We start from the raw sequence: 13348 nt of genomic DNA on the forward strand, positions 1-13348 counted from the left end.
CTTCAAGGCTCAGGGGTCCAAGATTATCTTCTGTGTCTGTGTTAATTGGTTTCCCTTTTCTTTGTTGAAGAGGGTCTGTGCAATCCTTCTGCCTAGTCCACCATCTTGCCCTCCCTCCCCTAATTGCTTGTTATGCATCCTTTTTGCATATTTGTAAGTAAACCAGAAGGAGCTCTGCTAGCGTAGTGCCTAAGGCATGTGACTGCTAAGGAGCATTCTTCTAAGACTGATTCATTTTTCTGGAAATCCATATTATAGTCAATATTCTGTACCAACATCACAATTCAAATGAATTACATCTTCTGTCTTTCTTTTTCAGTGTTCAGCGTCTACATGCATATGAGGCGACTGAAAAGACTATGGCTTGGGTCAGGCATACCTTAGTCATCAAAGTGACATCTTTACTTTTTATTTTACACTCCCCCAAGTGCTCAATACTTCTGAGCTGGTGGACTTCTCAGGAGAGGGATCCTACTATCTTGGAGACTCCATTCTAAAGCTAATACAGTCAGAAAACTCTTACATTGAAGATTTTGTGGAAACCCTGCATCAAGAAAGCCTATGATCTCCATTTTTCCAAAAGCATGTGCTCACTTTGTGTCTCTGTGTCACATTTTGGTAATTCTCACCAAATGTTTCAATGTTTTTCATAATGCTATTACATACTTAATAGACTGAAGTATGATTAAATATAACTGTTATATGCACTCAAACAGAAAACCAAACTCACTGCCATCAAGTCAATTTCAACTCACAGTGACCCCCTTTGGGTTTCTGAAGCTGTAAATCTTTACAGAAGTAGACTGCCCAATATTCCTTCCATGGAGTAGCTGGCAGGTTTGAACCACTAACCATCTGGTTAGCAGTCAAATGCCTTAGTCAAATACCACCTAGAAAGCCAAAAAATTATGACTTGCTTTATTGCAATATTTGCTTTATTGCAGTGGTCTGCAACTGAACCTTAAGTATCCTGAGGTATGCTTGTGTTTGGTCAACAGTAACATAGTACTAATAGTAGCACATAGTAAGTGGGGAGGAACAGTACAGCAAATTGAGCATTCCTCCCTAAACCATCATTCTTCCCCAAAACACTCAATTTACTTTACTTAATTTCCTTCTGCACTGAAAAATTAATGTAAAAAAAAAATCCATGGACGTTTCAGTTTCCTTTGAATGCTGTGACAGTCCTATGTTTTTATAAAAAAGGCAACTGCAATAAAAAGGATATTTACTGGCAGAAGGCCTTACCAGTAGTTCCAGTGATAGAATCACTTCAAGAATTATCAGTTGAGTAACACAAAGACTCTAATATGTGTAAATGCAAAATAAACCAAACATTTTTTTCCACAAACCAAACCATTGCTGACGAGTCAATTCTTACTCATAGTGATCCTACAGGACAAAGCAGAACTTCCCCATAGAGTTTTCAAGGCTGTAAATCTTTACAGAAGCAGACTACCACATCTTTCTCCCTCAGAGCACCTGGTTGGTTCCAACTGCCGACCTTTTGGTTAGCAACAAAGCACTTAAAACCCCTGTGCCACCAGGGCGCCTTTATTCCCAAGCATTATTAAATTATGACATATTAGGAGTAATTAACAATCAGCAGGCAGAAGTACATGGGTTCTGCTAGTCTAATGTTCCAAATAATCAAAAATAATATCTATGAGGCGATTAATTTACTGCACATTGATAATTCCAATGTCTGCACTAATAAGTAGGGCTAAGGCAAATAAAATTAAAACAGCACAGCAAGTAACTAAAGACTGATCCCCCTTGTAAGGGGTTGTCTGTGATATTGGGAGATGAGTTACGTCTCTCAAATTCCTGGGGTACGGCAGGAAGCTATTCCTGTGCTCTAAATTATATTTTTATCATTTAGAACTGCTTGGAAATCATCCTTACAGTGAATATACTATATTCACAAACAGGGACAAATGCACATTTCATAAATCTAGGAATTAAGATGCAGAAAGTCTGTCCAAGATTGGCCAGGTAGTAGCAACTAGCAAAGTAACAACCAGTACTTTGCAGTTTGGATTATAGTTCAGTGTACTTTCTATTCTGGGGGATTAAATGATTGCGTAACTAACCTGGAATTGGAGCAAATGCAAATTATATCATAATTCAAAAAATTATATAGCACATTACCAAATGGCCATTTTTATCTTGGTTTGAGGAAATGCTCATTATTAATATTAGTCAATAATTATATTGAATCTGTTATAAACATTTTAACCACAATTCTAACTCCTCCTTCCTTTACACATTCATTAATCTTGTAAATTTATTAAATGTCCACTAAATCTGCTTTGTAATGTGTCGAAAGGTACACAAAGGGGAATCAGATGCATGTCCTATTCTTAAAGAGCTCAAAGGATAAAAATAAACACACACAAACACACTGATATACTAATAAATGTTTAACAACGTTACCTAGAGGAAAAGCCTTGATTTATAGCATTTGCCAATTTCTTAATGCCTCTTGTTGTTGTTGTTGTTATGTGCCGTCGAGTTGGCCTAACCATGGCCAATTTCAATCAACATGACATCACAGAACGTGGGGTTGGAAAGAGATGTGCAAGCTGTCTAAACCAGCTGCAATACTGCTTTATATATGTCCACATATACATGCAGTCCCTGAATGGTACAAATGATCAACACACTGTACTGCTAACCAAAAAGTTGGAGGTTTGAGTTCACCCAGAGGCACCTCAGAAGAAAGGCCTATGATCTACTTCTGAGGGGGGGAGGCGGAAATCTGGCATTGAAAACCTTCCGGAGCACAGTTTTACTCTCACACACATAGGGCTGAGTCAGAATCAACTCGACCACAATTGCTGGTAGTGGTAGTGGGTGGTGCGCACAGTTAACACCACCGCTAATCAAAAGGAGACACCTCAAAAGAAAGGTCTGCAGATCTACTTCCGAAAAATCAGCCATTGAGAACACTATGGAGCAGAGTTCTACTCTGACACAAATGCAGTCACCATGAGTCAGAGCTGACTCGAAAACAACTGGGTTTGTTACATATATGTATATGTATTTTAAAATAAAAAACAAAACTCCAAACTCACTGCCATCAAGTTGACTCTGACTCATAGTGACCCCCATTGGGTTTCAAGGCTGTAAACCTTTTTGGAAGCAGATAGCCTCATTTTTCTTCTGCAGAGCAGCTGGTGGGCTCCAAGCACCAACCTTTCGGTTAACAGCCAAATGTCTTAACCACTATACCACCAGAGCTCCTTTATCAAATAAAAGAACCAGCCAAATAGTTTATAGTTTGTCATCTTACAGTAGTGGAATGATAAGGTTGATTTTGTTTTATTCACTATTCTTATTTTAGGTTCTAATATTTGTTACGGAGAGCACTTTTTCAGATCAGTACTAAGAGCAAAATCTTTATCCTAGACCACTTTTCTAGGTTGTCCTGACATCACCAGAATTACGGGAAAATTGGAAAGACTGAAGCATTTTGAAGGTACATCATGTTGGCTTTAGAGCCTTTCTCCTGGTACAGCTAAGAAAGGAAATGCTATATACAGAGTGTACAACTTCTTAGAGACATCATAAGAACTTATTTAGCACTAAGCCTTCCTGAGGAATCCATGCATGGTGTAAACATAGTTAATGTGCTCAGCTGCTAACTGAAAGGTTGGAGGTACCTGGGAAGAAATGCCTGGTGATCTACTTCCAAAAAATCAGCCATTGAAAACTTTAGGGAGCACAGTTCTATTCTGACACACATTGGGTCATCACGAGTTAGAGTCAATTTGACAACTGATGATTACTGTAAGCCTTCCTGAGCCCCACAGCTATAACCATACAACTATCTAAATCCTGTAAAATATATTTACAGGATGTGCTCCCACCATGCATGTATAATCATTTCAAATGCTCAGTCATAGGGTGTCTACATGTGAGAGAGGTAAGAGAGAACAGGTGAAGGATGATCTCCAAACACAGGAATCCAGGAAAGTATGTTTATGCTCTGCCAAAACCCCTAGAAAGGAATCAATGATATGCCATCTCTTTGATTTTGTAATTAATTTCAGCAATGTCTGCAGCTGTAATCAGTGGCTCCTCCTACAGCATTGTTAACATGCAGATGCATTTTTCTTTTGAGCCAAGCATCAGAAACTCTCTTCTTTCTCTTTTTACTTATGCCTAGAAAAATATTAGCCCTGTAATCTAAAAAATGTTTTATATTTATAATCATTTTTAATTTAAAGAGCTGAAAGGGGGTTGAGGGAAAATAAAGTGCCTCTGTTGCTTGAATAGCTTTAATATTTACAAAGCATTCCATAAGAATTATTGCACATAATTCTCACAATAATCCCCTGAAATGTATATTCTTATCACCTCCATAGGTGAGGAAGCAGAGTCTCACATGCACAAAGCCACAAAATGGTAGCCCAATGTCTTGAACATATGGACTGCAGATTCCAAACACTGCATGATAGGCAAGTATTCTGGTATTTGGAGTTAGCAGACATGTTTCAAATCCTAACACTGCCATTTCCTATCTGTGTGATCTCTGGCAACATTTTCCAGAGATCTCTCTGGGCCTCATTTTCCTCACGTATAGAATAAGGGAACAATATCCAGCTCATAAGACTATTATGAAGATCAAACAAAATGGTGGCACTGTGGTTAAAGCATTGGGCTGCCAAAAAGTCAGTGGTTCAAGCCCACCAGCTGCTCTGCAGGGGAAAGATGAATCAGTCTGTTTCTATAAAGATATACAGCCTTGGAAACACTATGGGGCCGTTCTACTCTGTCCTATAGGGTTTTGAAGTCAGAATCAATTCAATGGCAGTCAGTGAGTTTGGTTGTCTGGTTTTTTATATGGTGAATTTAGTTCTCCAAATGTTTACTTCCTTTTCCTATTTTTTCTCCTACATCATTCATTTCCCCCACTTCCTTTCCACATTTCACCCTTATTTCAGTCATACTCATTTTGTTTCCTGCCCTGACTGGGTAGATGTCCCTAGTTCTATAACGAATATAATGGTCATTGGATGTACAGTGTGTTTCACGCAGAGTGTACTTCTACAAGAAGAATTAGCATATAAACAATTACTATTAGGGAATACTTCAGTACAATATGGAAGTCCCACTGGTTCGAGCACAATTTTTCTTAGCACACTGTGTGTTGTGCCACCAAGATCCCACTCACTGTCATTGCCGTCAAGTTGGATCCGATTCATAGCGACCCCTCCTTGGGTTTCTGAGGCAGTGTATCTCTACAGAAGTAGATGGCCCAATCTTCCTTCCAAGGAGTGCCCAAGATACCACAACTGATGGCAAAGTACCACATAACTGGATTTAGCAGGCCACAGAGGAATACAGCACTGTGAATGTTGCCTGTTTATATCACATGCCTCTTCTTGGATCAGTCTGGCTAAAATGCTGTCTTGAAAATGTCTATTGAACAGTTCCCTACAATAAGCAAGCAAACACTAGAGAAGGTGGTAGAGTCATTTCATGTTAAGCCCATCACTGCTTCTCCACCTACAAATTCTGGTGTTAATGGTCGCTGGCTTTATTTTCATAATTCAGCAGATTCAATATTTCCTTACATACTTTTCCATCGAACTACTGATCCTTGATTTTTTAAAGGCAAAGTCTTGTGTTTACTGGGTAATTTCTTCATTTCGAGGGAAGTTAATATATTTTTATAACTGTGCTAGTATTTTTAATAAGATTGCTATTGTTTTGGTTAGCACTTGATTATAACATTAAATGTTCTGAATGCTTAAAGTATTTTGAGTGACCTATTCCAATTCTATTTCCCTCAACAATACCAGTTATTTTTAACTGTATTTTCTTACAGTATGCAATTTTGCAGACTGTGAGACTTTTTAATAGAATACACGAACTACATTACAGCAGAAATTTTGCTTTGTTATAACGTATGTTATATAGGGAGGTATCACCAATGGACAGAATATATAATATGAACAAATTGCTTTTCACTGTACCTATTTGACTTTCTCTGAAAATCCAATTCAGCACTTCATCTCAAAGTAAATAACGCAAAATTTCCACCAAAGATGGCACCAAGTGGGGTAATGCACACCACTTCTCCTAAATACTCTCAATAAAATGCTTCTAAACATAAAATAGTGTTCAAATATGCCAAATACAAAAATATAAGATTAATATTCAAATATAATCTATGATGAATCGGCCTCTCTTCAGAATTTTAAGCAGCTCTGATTAGAGTATGTAAACTGATACCATTTTAAAATTAGCTAAACTTGCAAAGACACTGCAAAAACAGCACTTTCAGCTACAGAGCCTGTTGCATGAGTGACCAATTTCTAGGGTAAAGTTCAGATATTTTTAAAGTTTCTCCTCTTGCCTCTACCCTACTTAATTAGCAGTAAAATTACTCAGAACATTTTTATTTGCATTTTGATTTTGTGACCATGAGCAAATGACAACTTTCCCTGGCTTCAGTTTCCTTCCAGGAAAAGAAAAATCTAAAAAAAAAAAAAAAATTCTGAGATTTTAAAAGAGACAATATATTGAAAATTACTTCTAAATCTGTTGCTCTTCCAATCTGAGGATTGTAAAGTGCTTTGATAAAGAACATATTATTTCCACCATTCATATTTTACACCCTGGCTTTTCTAGCAAATTACCTTGTACACTGTAACTGTTCAATAAATACTTGCTAAATTGAATTGAACCACATGGATAATTAATCTAAGAGTTCCTCTATTGAACCATTTAAAAGAACCATTTTATTTATTTATTTATTTTTACTTTTATTGTGGTGAAACATACACACCAAGACATTTGACATAACAAGTTTCCCATTGACAGCTCAGGGACCCTGATGACATTTTTCATGTTGTGCCACCATTATTGCTATCCTTTTCCAAAATATTCTACCACCATTAGCCTAAACTCAATGCCCCATAAACAAAATCTTCCCCTTTCCCCTCCCTTTTTCCCCTGGTTAAAAAAAAAAAAAAAAAAAAACCTCACTGCTGTCGAGTCAGCTCCAACTCACAACAACCCCTCCTTGGGTTTCCGAGGCGGTATCACTACAGAAGTAGACTGCCCAACCTTCCTTCCGAGGAGTGGCTGGTGGGTTTGAACTGTCAGCCTTCTGGTTAAGGTAGCACCTTAGCACTAAACCACCAGAGCCCCTTTTACCCCTGGTAGCCACTAATAACCTTTGGATAAAATGAACAAGTTTTATTTCTTGAGAGTAATAGTTTGTTCCTAAAATAAAATAAATTTACATTTCAAAAACTTGAGTCATGTTACTATCTTAAAGTCATTGAATAAGCTGTTCAATTGGTTAGAATTTGGTTTGGTTGCAAGTGACAGAAAATCCAAGTTATAATGGCACAAACCAAAAAATCAAATTCACAGCCATCAAATGGATTCACATTCATAACGACCCCCATTCGGTTTCCAAGGTTTTAAATCTTTATGGAAGCAGATTTCCTCATCTTTCTTCCACAGAGTTGCTGCTGGGTTCAAACCACTGACGCTGTGGTTAGCAGCCAAATGCTTTATCCATTGCACCACTAGAGCTCTTTATAATGGTATAAAGAGGATGCAAATTAACTTTAATATAAAAGTTTATGTAGGGTGGTCACACTGCTATGGTGACTCTATTATCATCAGGATCCCAAGTTTGTTCTCTTTTGTTTTTCTGCCATTTTCAACTGTTAGCATCTATTCATGACCAAGATGGTTGCACTGCAGACAGCAGGACTGAGAAAAGGAAAAGAGAATGGCACATCCCCTTTTGTTAGGGGCACTACCCAGAAATTACAGCTATCACTTCTGCTTATCCCATTGGCCAGAATATATCACAAGGCCATGTTTAGCTGGTTAGGAGGCTGAGAAATATAATCTTTAGATTAGTGGCCATGTGGCCCAATGAGAATAGAAAGTGGATTAGAGAAAGAATCATTAACAACCTACAATATGACACATCCTGCTTGCCAAAAATGAAGATGACTTGTAGCACTCACTGAGAAGGTCAAACACCAGAGCCTTCTTATGGTTTACACCTAAATATAAAGAAAATAAAGATCCTCACAACTGGACCTATAAGTAACATCATGATAAATGGAAAAATGGTTGAATTTGTCAACTATTTCACCCTACTTGGATTACAATCAACACCCATAGAAGCAGCAATCAAGAAATCAAACAATGTACTTCACTGGGCAAACTGCTGCAAAAAACTCCTTTAAGGTTCTTGAAAGCAAAGATGTCACTTTGATGAGCAAGGTGCACCTGACTCAAGCCATGGTCTTTTGAATCATCTCATATGTATGTGAAAGTTAGACAATGAAAAATGAAGACAGAAGAAGAATTGAAGCATAGAATTATGGTATTGGCCAGAAGGAAACATTATTTGAAGGTCATCAGGGGTAGGAGGGGAAGGAAGGGTACATCACTAACTAGAGGGTAGACACATATTAACTTGGGTGAAGGGAAAGGCAATATATACAATAGGAGAAGGTCAGCATAAAAGATCAAGACACAGGAAGACACTGGGAAAATCACAAGAGTTAAAGGCAACAAAGGCAAATACTATTATATACATGACCCTGCAATAACAATAATAACATTAATCTATGAGTGGATACATAGACACACAAGCTGAACAGGAGTGAGAAGACAAATGGGACTACACCAATAAACACATATAGGTTTGACAAAGGATATTTCTACACATGCACTTACATATGCTGCAAATATATCTATGATATAGTAGAGCATACAGGGGTCAAAGTAATGAAAACTTCTTAGCTATAACAACAACCAAAAAAAAAAAAAAACTTTGATAGAATGAGTCACTAGGATCTGGGAGCTCAAGATCATAGTTTCAGGGGACATGAAAGTCAACTGACATAACATAGTCCACAAAGACAGTGTTCAATATCCTTCTTTGGTGAGTAGCAATTGGGGTCTACAAAGCTTTTGAGTGGCCATCTAAGGTGCAACCATTGGTCTCTCCCTTTCTGGAGCAAATAAGAGTGAAGAAAACAGAAACATGGAAACAACTAGTCCAAAGGACTAATGGACCACATGAACCCCAGCCTCCACAACTCTGAGACCAGAAGAACTAGTTGGCACCTGGCTACCACAGCTAACTATTCTGAAAAGGATCACCACAGGAGATCCTGGATAGAGTGGGAGAAAAATGTGGAAAAAAACTCAAAATCATAAAAAATACCAGGCTCACTGGTGTGACAGAGTCTAGTAGAATGCCCATGATTATGGCCCTTTGTCACCCTCTATCACTTTAAGCCACCACCATGGCTCAACTTTCAGCCAAACAATAGACAGGTCTATAAGGTGAACAATAAAACCAGGAATTACACACTCCTTAGAACATAAAGCATAAGAGATCAAAGGGTAGCATTTGCCCAGGGATAAAGCTCAGAAGCCAGACGGGACAGGAAAGAAGGACAAACAGAAATAGGAAACACAAGGAGGAAGTGTAGCAAGTGCTGTTACACTGTGAGCACTACAATCAGTGTCATGAATCAGAATGTGTATGAACTGTTTAATGGAAAACCAGTTTGATATGCAACTTCACCCAAATCACAATAAAAAGTTACAAAAATACAATATAAGTTTAAAAAAATTGAATCATGGTGCTGACAAAGAATACTGAGTATACTGTGGATGAACAGAAGAACAAACAAGTCAGTTTTAGGGGAAAAAAATATAAAAAATCATCAATCATAAGGTTCTTTAGAAGCAAGGATGGCAAGACTTACTTATATTGGACTTCTATCAGGAAAGACCAATCACTAGAACGAGACACCATGGCTGAAAAATTAAAGGGCCAGCAAAAAATGAGGAAAATTCTCAGTGGATGGATTGACACAATAAACTCATGATGGGTTCAAACATATCAAATATCACGAAGATGGTGCAGGACCAGGCACCATTTTATTCTGTTATATGTAAGATCTCTATGAGTCAGCACTGACTCAACAGCAACTAACAACCTTACTACTGAAGAATAGAAGAAATAGCAAGGGCAGAGAGATTTACTATAATTTCACAAGGCAAAAATGAGCTTTGAGTCAAATAAATCAATGTAGTGCAAGTAAATTAATTAGTTTCTAATAAATTTTAAAAGCAGGAAGACAACACAAGTTTTAAGACTATTACACAATGCTAATTAATGGGGAAAGTTGGAAATAATTTCCAAAAGATAAACTACTTTTGATTGAAATCATTAAAACTCCTATTCCAGTGATGTGTACTAAGACTTCTAATATCAAGGCATCTTCGATTCAGTTAAAAGAAGTATTGTGAAAAAAATAAAAACTAGCATAAGACCAAGAGTTAAGATGTAAGGAGAAATCCAATTGAGATTCTCCTTTTACCCTAACCTAACTGAAAAGTAACGTTTCTGGTTCTATTTGCATTCAGAATAGAATGTCTTCTCCATATTAACTAATGTTGACCCAAATGAAGTGCTTTGGGAAGGAAAGGGCAGAGAAATGAAATAAAAGCCAAAGTAACAAAATGATGCTCCACTGTTAAGAGAGTCTGGGATATTTCTTAAAACTGTTACAGGATTTCTTTAAGAAATTTGGGATAGCCTGCCCTGTCCCAAAATTCCAAAAGTGCTTATTTCATAGACTAAAAACAAACAAAACTGATTTTTTTTTTCATTTTAAATCAAAATTTATTTTTTTACTAATTAGACTTCATCACTGCTATCAGCCAAAAAAAAAGTTAATTACTGAGGCTTTATTCTAAAGAAAAACATAGAATCCAAGGATAGAAAAACAAGAAAAAGCAAAAGACAGGAAAAGATAATATAGAAAAGAGATGAAAGCACAGAGATTAGAAGAAAAGGAAAAGAATGGATAACAACTCAAAGAACTAGAGGGTGAATCTAAAGGGAAATAGGAGAAGTAAGTAGATAAAGGAGGAGACAGATGGAAGCAAAAAAAAAAAAAAAAATGTTAGTGATGAAAGGAAGTATACTTACAGAGGAATGAAATCAAAAGGCACAGGAGTGATGTAGAGAAACAGAAAGGAGCTCTTTCACGGGAGAGGGACTGGCATGAGGGTGTGTGAACTGAAGTTCTCCATTTAAGCAGCATTATCTACTGGGGAAAGCTGGGTTCAAACATAATCATCATTTGGGGGATACCTACTATGTTTCAGTTCTATTTTTTGTGATACAGATTTTGCTGATTAAAGGCATTAAAACACAGAGACATTCTACTGGAGCTACAAAATCATTAAATAGTAGTGCCAGTGTTCAATTTTTTATATGTCATCAGATTTGATCCTCACAACTTTATTGTGCAGCAGGAATTATTATCCCCACTTCACACTGAGGCTCAGAGAAAACGACTTGTCCAATACCCAGCTTGTACCAATTTGATGGCCAAGACTGCAATTTACCAGATGTGTAGGGCCAACTCACTTAGCCTCCATAAAACTCATCTGTGAAATGGCAATAATTATTAATGAGTTTATAAGTTTCCCATACATAAATGAGATTCTACAAGCAAAATGGTGCATAATAGACATCCATGAAGATGGTTTGCAGAGTACAGGAATGAATGAACAAGTGAATGAATGGATGGATGCCTGGTCCAAAGACACTATTCTTGCCTCTTCACTTCATTGCTGTGTAGATGAATTAGTGGACAGGACAATCGATTAAGTTCCATTCAGTACATACACATTGACCTGGTTATGTATAGAATACTGTGATAGGCACTGAAGATGGAGTTGGCAACCAGATAAACATGCTCTGAGCATGACCTGAGTCCTTTCACTTCACTTTTCTTTCTATAAAATGGAAAATATAAGTACTTCTTTCACAGGTCTGCTTGATGATAAAAATCATCAAACTTGAATACCAAAAAAAAAGAAATCAAACTCACTGCCGTCAAGTCGGATTCAACTCATAGCAATGCCTCCTTGGGTTTCTGAGGCAGTATCTCTACAGAAGTAGATTGCCCAACCTTCCTTCCGAGAAGCAGCTGGTGGGTTTGAACTGCCAGCCTTCTTGTTAGCAGTCAAATGCCTTAGACACTACGCCATTAGAGCTCCTAATAGAACCTAACAAATCATGTCCTCAATAAATTTATGCTGCTATTATAGAAGTATTCTGTAGAATACTTCGGTAATACCAGTTTTATGACACAGTGTTTTGTTTTATATTATTTAGCCCATATAGCTAGTTCTTCTACTTTTTAATAAACTAAAAAAACAAACAAACAAACTCACTACCATAGAGTCAATTCTGACTCTTAGCAACCCCCATGGGTTTCCAAGGCAGTAAATCTTTATGGAAGTAGATTGCCCAATCCCCCTTCCACAGAGTGGCTGGTGGGTTTGAACCACCAACCTTCTGGTTAGCAGTCAAATGCTAACCAGAAGCACTGTGCCACCAGAGTTCCTTTACTTTTTAATAAGCTGTTTGAAATCTTGTCTTATGTATCTTTGAAGTCTGCACAGTTCCTTGTATGTCATGTAAAGTAAATAAATTCTCACCAGTTGCCACTGAGTTAATTCCAATTAATGGTGATCCCATATGCCTCAGGGTAGAAGTGTGCTCCATAAGGCTTCCAATGGCTAATTTTTCAAAAGCAGTTTGCTGATAGAAAGAAAGACCTTTCTTCTGAGACACGTCTAGGTAGACTTGAATTGTCAAGTTTGTGGCACCTCCTGGGGACTTCAAGTAAATTTGTAGAATCCAGGAATTTAAGAGGTGAAAGGGACCTTAGAATTTATCAGCTTTTTCATCTTGATTATGTAATTAGAATCAGAGAAGTAATATGACTGTTCTAAGGTCACATGCCTTAAATTAAGGTCTCTGCCTTTCTATAGTATCTCTCTTTTTAAAAAATAATAAACAAATGCAACAATCTATTGTGTTTATAGTTCATTGTCAATAAGTAAGCAGCATTCTGGGGTAGTCCACTGACATCCATGGAGTACCCCAGGATGCCTAACCCCCCACTATGTTTAGATTACTAGAAGCTTTTTTTCCTTTGAACTCTAATATAGCTTTTGGAGCCTAGGAGTGATAACCTATTCCAATAGTATTTTTATTTTTTTTAAATTTCATCCAGGAAGCTTTTGGACAGTAAAAGATAAAATCTGATGCTCTATGGCAATGCTGTTTAATGGAACTTTATATGATGATGGAAATGTTCTGTATGTGCACTGTCTGATATGGTAGGCACCAGCCAAATGGGGAAATTAGAAACTTGAAATATGAGTAGTATTACTGAGAAATTGATCTTTTAAATTTTATTCTATTTTAATCAATTTAAATGACCCCATGTGGCTAGTGGCTATAGTATTGGACAGCACA

Source organism: Orycteropus afer, unplaced genomic scaffold (assembly GCF_000298275.1).
Source record: "Orycteropus afer afer isolate SDZICR_OR568_19922 unplaced genomic scaffold, OryAfe1.0 scaffold00096, whole genome shotgun sequence".
NCBI classification, from domain to species: Eukaryota; Metazoa; Chordata; class Mammalia; order Tubulidentata; family Orycteropodidae; genus Orycteropus; species Orycteropus afer.